Consider the following 11,143-nt stretch of genomic DNA (forward strand, 5'->3'; position numbering starts at 1 on the left):
AGGTCAAGGTTGACTGGATACTTGACTAGGAAATCCTAGTGAGTGAAGCTAGGTGAAAGTCCTGGTGAGTGAAGCCAGACAGATGGGAAGTCCTAGTGAGTGAAGCTAGGTGAAAGTCCTGGTGAGTGAAGCTAGGCAGATGGAAAGTCCCGGTGAGTGAAGCCGGGCAGTGGGAAAATCCTGGTGAGTGAAGCCAAGTGAAAGACCTAGTGAGTGAAGCTAGGCAGATGGAAAGTCCTGGTGAGTGAAGCTAGGTAGATGGAAAGTCCCAGTGAGTGAAGCCGGGCAGTGGGAAAATCCTGGTGAGTGAAGTTAGGCAGATGGAAAGACCTGGTGAGTGAAGTGAGGCACGAGGTAATCCAGATGAGTCAAGAGTGACCGAACATCTGGTGGAAGGAAGTCCAAGTGGGTAATGGAGGATCGGACACTTGGCACAAAGAGAAAGTCCAGATGAGTCAAAAGTTGACCAAACTCTTAGCGGTCGTAAGTCCAATAGGGAGTTGGCATGGAACTAGGAAGTTCGAACGTAGTAAACTTCCGAAGACCATAACTTTTGACTCGGATATCGGAATGAGGTGATCTCATATGCGAAACGAAGCTAATTTCAAGCTCTACACAAATTTCTACTTTCCAATCGATTTTCTAATCAATTGGGGGGTTCAATCGATTGGTCAATCGATTGGGCAATGCGATTTTGTGAAAAAAAAACTATGGATCGATTGGGTAATCAATCGAAACTTCCCCAATCGATTGGGAGAGTTTCTGAGCGAATAGTAAGCTTCTGAATCGATCAATTGAAGCCTCCAATCGATCGGGCAATCGATTGGAGCGCTGGAAATCGCGTGAGAAGCTTTGAATCAATTGAGTAATCGATTCAGGGCGGTTCCAGAGAGCACAGAGGCGCTCTGGATTGATCGGTCGATCGATCCAAAGCCTCCCCAATCGATTGAGAGCAATCCAATCAATTGGGATTCGACCATTGGCGCGGATAAAGTCGTTGGCGGTGTTTTTCTGCGCACGACTTCCTCTCTTCTCCACAAGCGATCACAGAAAACCTCCACAGCGATCTTTTCTTCCTCACCGCCAGTTCTTGAAGGTTCTTGGAGGCTCATCCAAGTCAAGAGGTGAGTTGCAACAAGAAGAAGAAGAAGCTAGGGTTTTCATTGTAATCATGCAAGATTCATTTGTATTTTACTTCTTTCTTTCTCATTGCTGTATTGTAAGGTTGTAAGACTTCTCCGCCTTCGGTAGTTATCGAGAAGGAGTGTTTTTATAGTGGAGAGTGCATGAGTGTGTGGATCCTTGGACTAGTCACCTCTTCTTGAGGTGGATACCAAGTAAATCCCTAGAGTTAGCGTTGTTGTTTGTGTTTCTTGTATTTTCGCCGCACATCATCCCAAGAAGCGAGCAACGACGAGCACGACGATCGTGACGAGCTATTCACCCCCCCCCCCCCTCTAACTACATTTCGGTCCCAACAGAGGATACTATTAATTGTATCTAAGTGTATACCATTACTTGATACTTAGTCTATTAAATAAGATTATGCCCTTCCGATGGGGAAGATCACACGCTCCTAATTAATTTCCTATAATCATCCAAATGGAAGTTTGATCTAGTGATCCGTAAGCAAACTCATCCGATATAGAGGGAGGCACTCAGAGCCAACGCGTAAGTTTGTTTACATCACTTACAAACTAGTAATTAAGATTGTGGAATTTATTTAAAATCCCTCTCCCACTTAGTTATTTAAAGTGAGGAATTTTAACCTAGCAAGCACACATCACAGTAAATAAAAGCAATAAATATTGAAATTAATTTTCCAACTATTATGGCCTTTTCTATCATTGTCCTTCGCGTGCTACCAGCCCTAGGGTTTATGCCGTCGGGTCCATCGAGCTTCCTTTCCTGCGCTTCTGGTCCTCCAATAGCACCACACCTCGCAAGGATACGATCCGCGACAGAAAAAATAAAATTTTACATACATCGATCCTATATTCCACAAGGGAATGTACATAAATTCAAGATTGAACATAAATGTAAAATCCTAGGGCTAATACAGCTCCTATTGTATTAGTTAAATACAATCATGTACACATAATAAAATGCCCTTGACATGTCCAAGGACCAAATACAAACAATATCTATAAGCCATAATAGTTGGAGTCTGCAACCACAAAGTTAGCATATCCTACTATTATTCTGCCTAAATTATGTATGGCATGTGCATAATTAAACTGAAAACTAAAACACACAGAGGCAAACCCTAGCTCTGATACCAATTGTTGGTTGCTATGCGGAATATCATACCGGTTTCCCTGTACAAAAATTTTGTACAAGTCCTGAATCTTTCATAACAAGCTATTGTGTTCTTTAGAAATTAAATTCAAAATCGCAAATGGAACTTAACATTATTGATTCCAAATTTAACTTATCTGTTCTTAGAGGTTTAGATTTGGATCACAAACGATACTTAAAATTATAGATCCAAATCCACTTATGTTACAAATTCAATTAAATATTTATTTCGGAAATCGGCTCCCAGGTCAAACATGGCGAGGCACTTGACCTTCTTGGGTATGGGAACATCCACCACTGCCTCGACAAAGCCTCTTAACGAAATTCAATATTTAATTTCCTTATATAACTCTATGTTTAACCAAAAGGAACAATCGAATCACAAGATCGAAAATAAAAGAAACACAAATTCGAAACAAATCCGAATATCTAGAATCTCTAGCCTCTTGTGTTTGGTATTTCAAATCTATACAAAGAAAACTAGTATGATGCGGAATAGAATTACTAGTTATACCTTTTTTTGTAAGCAACAACCTCTTGATCTTCTATCGTATTTCTCTTCTTATCTCAGATGTTAAGTGGGCAACGGTCTACCGAGATGAGAACCACCAAGAGACCTTCCTTCTAGCAAGTTTCGGTCACCAACCTTCAAGCTCCAAGGGATGCAAGAGCAAATCCTCTTTTCTCTCCTTCTTCTCCTAGCTAGAATCGGCCACCAAGGACTCCTCTTGTGTTGATGCCACCGGCCACCAAGGAGGAAGAGAAAAGGAGAAGAGCAAGGAACTATGGCCGGCCACCACCAAGGAAGAGAAGAGAGGAAAATAGAATAGAGTTGTGTCACATGAAGGCACCCCCTCCCTCTCTTTTATATTCCTTGGTCATGGCAAATAAGGAAATTTAATTACAATTAAAGCTCCCTTTATTTTTCTTGCCATTGGTTAATAAGGAAAATTTAATTAAAATTCCTTTTAACCCTTATTATGGTCGGCCACATCACAAGCTCCATATAAGGCAAGTTTTAAACACAAAATTAAAACTTCCTTATTTGTTTCCGGAAATTTTTAAAATAAAAATTTCTCTAATAATTTTTCCCTTCATGGTTGGTTATAAAAAGAAATTTTATAAATTAAAATCTCTCTTTTAAAACATGTGGATAATTTCCAAAAAAGAAAGTTTTTTTAAAAATTAAAATCTTCCTTTTAACTACAAATAAGGAAAGATATCTAATCTTTCTCTTAATCTTTTGTAGAAAACTCTAAAAGGAAATATTTAATTTTTAAACTCTTCTTTTAAATCATTGCTTCCACGTAAGGAAAGAGTTTAAATAAAATAAAATCCTTTTAATATGGTCGGCCAATCAAGCTTGGGCTCCAAGCCATGGCCGACCACTTAACTTGGCTTAATCCTTTGGCTTGGCCAGCCCAAGCTTGGGCTCCAAGCTTGCTTGGCCAGTCACCTATGGGGTGGGTAAGAAGGTAGATATAGGTGGGTATAATTCTCTATATACAAGAGGCTACGATAGGGACCGAGAGGAGGAATTGGTTTTGGTCTTCCGATGAAATTAAGCTTCCCGTGTTCACCCTGAACACCCAACTTAATTTCATCAATAATAATTCATACCACTAAAGAATTATTATTGAACTACTGTACTAATCCCAAATTATATTTTGGGGTCCTTCTTATTATATGTGTGTTAATCTCCCTATGTTTAAGATGTCGAATACACACTAATTAAATGAGTTACTGACAACTCTCTTTAATTAATATCTAAGTCCAAGAGTAGTACCACTCAACCTTATTGTCGTGTCGGACTAAGTCCACCTGCAAGGTTTAACATGACAATCCTTATGAGCTCCTCTTGGGGGCATTATCAACCTATATTACTAGGACACAGTTTCCTTCTATAATCAATAATACACACTATAAGTAATATCATTTCCCAACTTATCGAGCCTATTGATTTATCGAGCTAAATCTCACTCTTTGATAAGTTAAAGAAATGAATACTAAATATATGTGCTTGTTATTATATTAGGATTAACAGCACACACTTCCATAATAACTAAGGTCTTGTTCTTTTATTAAGTCAGTATAAAAAGAACTTACCTTAAATGGTCCTGCTCAATATACTCAGGGTGTACTAGTATAATTTTATAGTTAAGATAAACTAATACCAAATTACACTACGACTATTCTAATGGTTTGTTCCTATCCATCTTAGTCGTGAGCTATTGTTTATAATTTATAAAGAACCAATAACATGATCTTTTGTGTGTGACACCACACACCATATTATCTACAATATAAATTAATTAAACAACTACACTTAGCATATAAATGTAGACATTTTTGACCAATGTGATTCTTTATTTCAAAATAAATGTTTACAAAAGGTAGGCTTTTAGTATACACTCTAACACTAACACCATTAAGTAAAGGAACAACTCTAGAAAGTCCAGTTAAAGGATTACTCGAGGGCTCCCCGGTCATACAATCACTACAGTTAATCAATCTACTTTCTAACGGTAGATTAATGTAATTAAGTAGAATAGGTAATCTAGAAAGTTTAGTTAAAAGGTTACCCTTTGTCACAGGGATCCCTAATTATACAATCACTAGATTACACAAATCACTTCCTAACATTAATTTGGGATAAATACTCTAAACTCTAATTAAATACTTCTTTATAGTGAAACGGTCTCTTTGCAAGAGGATCACCCTAGAAAGTCCGCTTAAAGGGTTACCCCCTATCACAGGAATCCACGGTCATACAATCTAGTACTTCTCCTCTATAAAGTGACAATTCCATCACAATTCACATGCATATACCTCACACACATTTCGTCAAACACATACAAGGCACAAAACACATAGAACATGGTATAAACATATCATAGCATAAGAAAATGTCCAAAAATAAAGTTCATACATTCACAACACACCATAACTACTTCCTACATCCTAGATCTGAAGATCTACTCCATTGCAAAGGAAATATAATCAAGAGACAAGAAGTAAAGCAATCTACAACTCAAAACATAAAGAGCATAGAAGAGAAGGCTTATCCATATAGCATCAGTCTTTTTGGATGCAATCCTTGCTCCGAATGTGAACGAATTTGTGAAGATGAAGCTTCTAGGGTTTCCCCAATGGGGAAAACCCTTCTCTAAGAAATGGGGTGAAGCCTCAAGTCAAAGATGAGTGAAAAGGGGAGAAAACCACACGACCCCTCATGTTATTTACCACGATCGTGCCTTTTGGTAGGACTTGGGTCTGCTCAACCATGGTCGGAGAGGCGCGACCATGGTCCTCTTCTTTTCTACATAGTTGGCATGGTCATGTGAAACCACATTGCCTACCCTTGCTTTAGCTCTAGAAAATTGGCACGGCCATGTGAAACCACATGGCCTGCCCTTACTTACGCTCTGGACGGGGGACACGGTCGTGTGAATCCACACAACCTACCCTTGTTGGTAGCTGGTCGGAGGCACGGTCGTGCCTTATTCCACACCATCCCTGGCTTTGCCTCTGGTGAGAGAGCACGTCTGTGCCTCAAGTCACGACCATCCCTGGCTTTGCTAACAACCATGCCTTTTGGAAAGGCCAAATTCTGGTCTTCTCTATATCGTTGAAATGTGCGTCTTTTGCTCCATTATCGCTCCAATTTATGTTCTATCAATAAAAATAAGCAAAGAGTATATCTCCGAACAAAATGAGTGGAAATATGGCATTATAATGAAATAGGGAGCAATAAACATAGATTATGTTCATGAAATACAAGTAGATGTACATTAAAGTATGCTTAAAAACTTATATAATCTACGCACATCACACCCTCAAACTTAAACCTTTGCTTGTCCTCAAGCAAAAACTGCAATCTAGACTCTAGTGGCTAAATTATTCATCATAATCTTTAGCAAGTCAATCTAATCCTATCAAATAATTTTATTGGTGAGTAAAATACATAAATTATTTAACTATGACCTAAGAAATAGTTCTATGTGCTTAATGCAATAGTGACCTAAGTTTTTCAAGTTTCAATCCCTAAGCCTAGTCAAGTTGTCATAAAATTGTGTTTCTTGTGCTTCTGGCGATAGACACTTACTTGCCACACACATGGTTTATATCTCTAAAACTACACAAGGTCTCAAAGAACTACTCGAAATTAAGAGAAATATAACATTTATTTTCCCATTCACCTAATTCGGTCTCAAAGCGGTAAATTGTTAGTTTTCACTCACGACAACTATTTTCTATCCCTTATTCATATAATTTTTTTTCTATTTTTTTGTGCTTTAAAGGTGTAGCACTAACACAAATGCAAATATATAAATGCAAATATAGGGATTTTTATTTTTTTTAAATGACTTGACATAATCCAAGATCATTCAGTAACCAAAATGTAATTAAGAGGTCATCTTAGAAACATGAGTACTGGTCCAGTTCTATGAATTATGACTATTTTCAGAGTTATCTACAATCAAAATTATGCAAGGTGTAAAGAGATCTTAAAATAAGGCCAACACTCAAACTTCTACAGTAAAAATATTGTTCACTTCATGCTAATATAGATAGGAAAAGATATATCACTAAACATACTAGCATCATAAGTAACCAATAAACCTCATGAAATCTAGAACAAGCATGCTAGTATTTTACATTAAGGAACAAACAATCATTATGTGATGAATGATACAATTAGAAAAATTTTATTATACAAAAAAGAAATGTACAAAAACTAAATTATAACCAAGCACATCCCCCCAGACTTAAACTTTTCATTGTCCCAATGAAAACTAGAAATGGAGGAGATTTGAAGTAAGAGAAGATACCAAATGATGTGTACAAATGCCCAAGTCATTAACTTCTCCATTAGATAGCCACACTCCTCCTAATCTTTGAATCCTATACAAAGAAGATAGAATAGAAAAATTAAGTAGGGAGTTTTAAAAAGAAACTAAAAAGAAACAAGAACTTAAATGGAAACTAGAAAGAACTTAGGTTGCCTCCCAAGAAGTGATTATTTTCATTAGCTCAACCATCTCATTAGATTCATCTAAATCTCACTCTTGGAGGGGTAAGATATTTCAACATTCTCTTACCAAGGGCTCTTATTGTGGAAAGAGCTTTCATTACAGGAGATACAAAGTGAAGTATTGCTCTCTCCATCTTCGTCTTCTTGAAAGTTCTTTTAGGCGGTTGAAGACGGTTCAAATTGGCCTTCCAATTTTCAACCCAAGTGAAATCTACAGATGTAAAGAAAGAGCACACCTCCTATACAAGAGAAAGATAAGAAAGAACTATAAAAAGATTAAGTTTAATAGAGCATGTATCAAAAGATGAATCACATCCAATAAAATCAATGATGGATACCTTTATGAAGTTTTCTAAAAGATCAGTAGTAATACTTAATTTGCATTGTGGAGAGGTACATGAACATTCTAAACAATTAAAAGTGACTTCCTCTTAATCAAGTAAAGGTTCTTACTCTACCTCAAGTGGTGGTGCCTCTAAAGAAGGTAATTCTTGGGACTCTACCTCTACTGCAAAAGTCCCTACACATATATATAGGACCGTAAATATGCTAGAAAGGTGGTGAATAGTATTTTTCAAAAATTAAGGCTAAAAATAAGTATGCAACGGAAAGGGAAACAAATGACAATGCTAACAAAAGTCGAGTTTTACTTGGTTCAGAGCCTTCGGCAACTCCTACTCCAAGGCCCGCGATCATCGATCACTTTTATTGAGCAATTACTATCAATTCAAATAAAGTGTTACAAGTATTAAGTACAAGAACTAAAATTGTTACTGCCAAACAGAAAGGAAATAAGAATCTCACATTCTTTGAACTCTGGAGCAGCCTTTCGGTATCGTCAGAGCCTTTTCGGAGCAGCACTCAAGAGAGAAACTTGTAGTAGCTGTTGTTTTGAAGCTTCTAGTCGAAGGCCCTTATATAGGCCCATTCTGAGCGCTTGGAACCCCTCCGGGTGCCTAGACCATGCTAGTCGACGTGGCTCAGCCAGTTGACATGCTCTAACTTAGCTCCTGGATAAGTTTTTGGTCCTGCGGCACCCGCCCAAGCAAGCTGGTCTGGGAGCCCGAACCAGCTTCAGGCGCCCAGACTCCTCTTTTTCCATCCTTTTTCCCTGTAAAAAAAGAGTTAGTCCTGAGCAATAAAAATAAGCATATCCTGTAAAATAAGGTTAGCCTAATACAGTAAAGTAGTAGTAATTAGATCTTGTCTCCTTGAGACCAGGATCTAGTCAAGGTCTCAACTTAGGTTTTCTAAATGGACCTAAGTTAGACCGACGCCTCTAGTTTCCTCAACCGGGAATGCGTCCTCACTGGATCTCTCCTACAGTTGTTTGCCTCCACTTACCAACTACGGTCATTTGACTTGCCTTTGACCCACCAGGCCTTCCCACCAGTTATCAAGTCCACAGACCCAACTGGATTTCGGTCGGTTGTCAGTCCCATAGACCCAACCGAGCTTCCCGTCAGATATCAGGTCTCACAGACCTATTTAAACTTTGTACCAGCTATCGGGTCCTGCGGACCTAGTTGGATTTTAGCCTAATGTCAGGTCTTTCAGACCCGTCAACTCCTGCACACTTAGTAAAGTAGTTAGGCAAATAACACATCTAACTTTAACTTATTTATCATACATCAAAACTAAATTAGTAGTACAAGCTGTACCAACAATATATCATCAACAAATTCAATCTCTGCAACTCCTATTGTGCAAAGTGATTGTGTGATCGAAGGGAGTGATTCTTGGGACATTGCTTTCATAGCAAAAGTTCCTACACTTTCATCCATAACATCAATAGCTTTAGAAGCAGTGAAGAGTACACTAATATCAATATCATCAATAGATGGATCAACAACATCATCAGAAATTTCATGTTGAGCATACTCATCGCCATCATCATCCGAAAACTCTATATCACTATAGCAACCTTTAACCCCAATAGGTAAATTTAAAAATTTACAAGCCACTACATCATCATCACAATCTCCATCAGAAGAATCTGAAATATTATATCCACCTGTAGCTTTAGTAGTTATATCCAAAAAGTTGCATGTTTCCACCACATCATTTCATCAAATTCTTTATATTTCATGGTTTGCACTGACCTCTGTGGCATGAGGACGGGTGGTACATAAGTTCTTGGTGAAGATGGTTGAATTGTTTTTATCTTTTTTTTTCCACAGAATCTCTTTGAATATGTAGGAGTGGTTTAAATTGCTTGTCTAGGCTTAAACTCATTAAGTATTGAGGAAATGGTACTAGTGACCTATAGTCTTTTGTTGGAGTCATGGAGGTGAGATTTTGTGATTCTCTTTTATTCCGCATCTCATATCCATACCCATCTTTCTTATGAAATTCATTGCGATTCCAGTCACTTCTTAGCTTGAAATTATTACAATGTTCACTAGACTTTGGTTGTGTTCGAGGAAGGTCTTGCTTAAACCATTTTGAAGTCAATCTCTCTAACTTAGCCTTCAATGGTTCGAACCCCTCATTTAGTGACTTGCTGATGTTTTCAGTATGGTCTTAAATACACTTAGGTGGTTTCACTAACTCTTGCTTGACTTTCTTAATTGCATTAATGTCTTACACATATGGGATTCTTAAAGAAGGTGTCTTCAAATTTTCATTTGACCATTCTTGGAGATTTAGTGTCACTTGCTCAATTAATGTGAATGTTCCATCTAGACTTTTATTCATGAAAGAACCTCTAATAGATGAATCCAAAAATTTCTTATGTGAAAAAGAAATTCCCCTATAGAATATGTGCAGAGTCATTCATTTTTCCAAACCATGATGAGGACATTATCGCAATAAACTCTTAAATCTGTCTCATGCTTCAAATATTGGTTCCCTATTTTTCTAAACAAATTTTTGGATACACAATTCTGCTTGGAGGGAAAAGTAATTCAGAAATTGCTCCAATTGATCCCAACTTGTAATGCTTTGAGGATAGAGATAATATAACTAAGTTTTTGCTTTATCCTTGATACTGAAAGGAAATGTCATCAACTGAATTGCATCCGCTCACACTCCTTCACAGTTTACTATGTTGCAATATTCAAGAAATTCTTCAAAGTGTAAGTATGGGTTTTTTGATACTTCTCCTCTAAATTTGTGACTTTATATTATGGTAATTAACTCTGGGTCTAGTTAAAAACTTTTTACTTCAATATGAGACTGTACAATAGGAGATATAAATCTAGTATAAATGAGTGTAGAAAATTCTCTTAAAGGTCTACTTAACATGTTAGTACTTATGGTATCTAAAAAAAATTATGAGAAAAAATAAAAATGCATAATTAAGAACAAGAAAGAAAATGTAGAAATTAAGGAAAGGAAAAAATTGAACTATAAACTAATGACAAGAAAAATAAATGCAGAAATAAAAATAAATAAGAAAATAAAAATTCTATTAACAAGTCTAGAGTAACTCATATATTGATCAACTAATGTAAATGTAAACAGTCCCCGAGAATGGTGCCAAAAATTTGATATGAGCCCGTAAGTATATGAGTGTTATTAAGTAATAAAATATCGATCCCACGAGGACTGTTGATTAAGCACTAATTGACTTCACACAGTAAATTATCTAGACAATCAAAGGTTGACTCATAAACACTTAAGAGAGAAAGAGAAGAGAGAGAGAGTAGAGAGGGAATGAGCGTAGGTGAGTGAAGGATGATAGATTCTAGGATTTAGATTCCATTATGATGCTAGTTAATGTCCCTATGTATTATTCATCTACCTAACTCATGCTTACACTCATGTAGAAATTCTAACTAAGGTCCAACATAACCCTACGTAAGTTGC

At 37.1% G+C, this 11,143-nt stretch overlaps 1 non-coding gene across 1 annotated transcript; it reads left to right on the forward strand.

Moving 5' to 3' along the window:
- Positions 1-10,118: 10,118 nt before the first annotated feature.
- Positions 10,119-10,224, forward strand: LOC122022095. Its single transcript, XR_006122835.1, has one exon. It is a non-coding gene; the product is annotated as a small nucleolar RNA R71 (small nucleolar RNA).
- Positions 10,225-11,143: the final 919 nt, after the last annotated feature.

The sequence above is a fragment of the Zingiber officinale genome, chromosome 9A (assembly GCF_018446385.1).
Source record: "Zingiber officinale cultivar Zhangliang chromosome 9A, Zo_v1.1, whole genome shotgun sequence".
Lineage (NCBI taxonomy): Eukaryota > Viridiplantae > Streptophyta > Magnoliopsida > Zingiberales > Zingiberaceae > Zingiber > Zingiber officinale.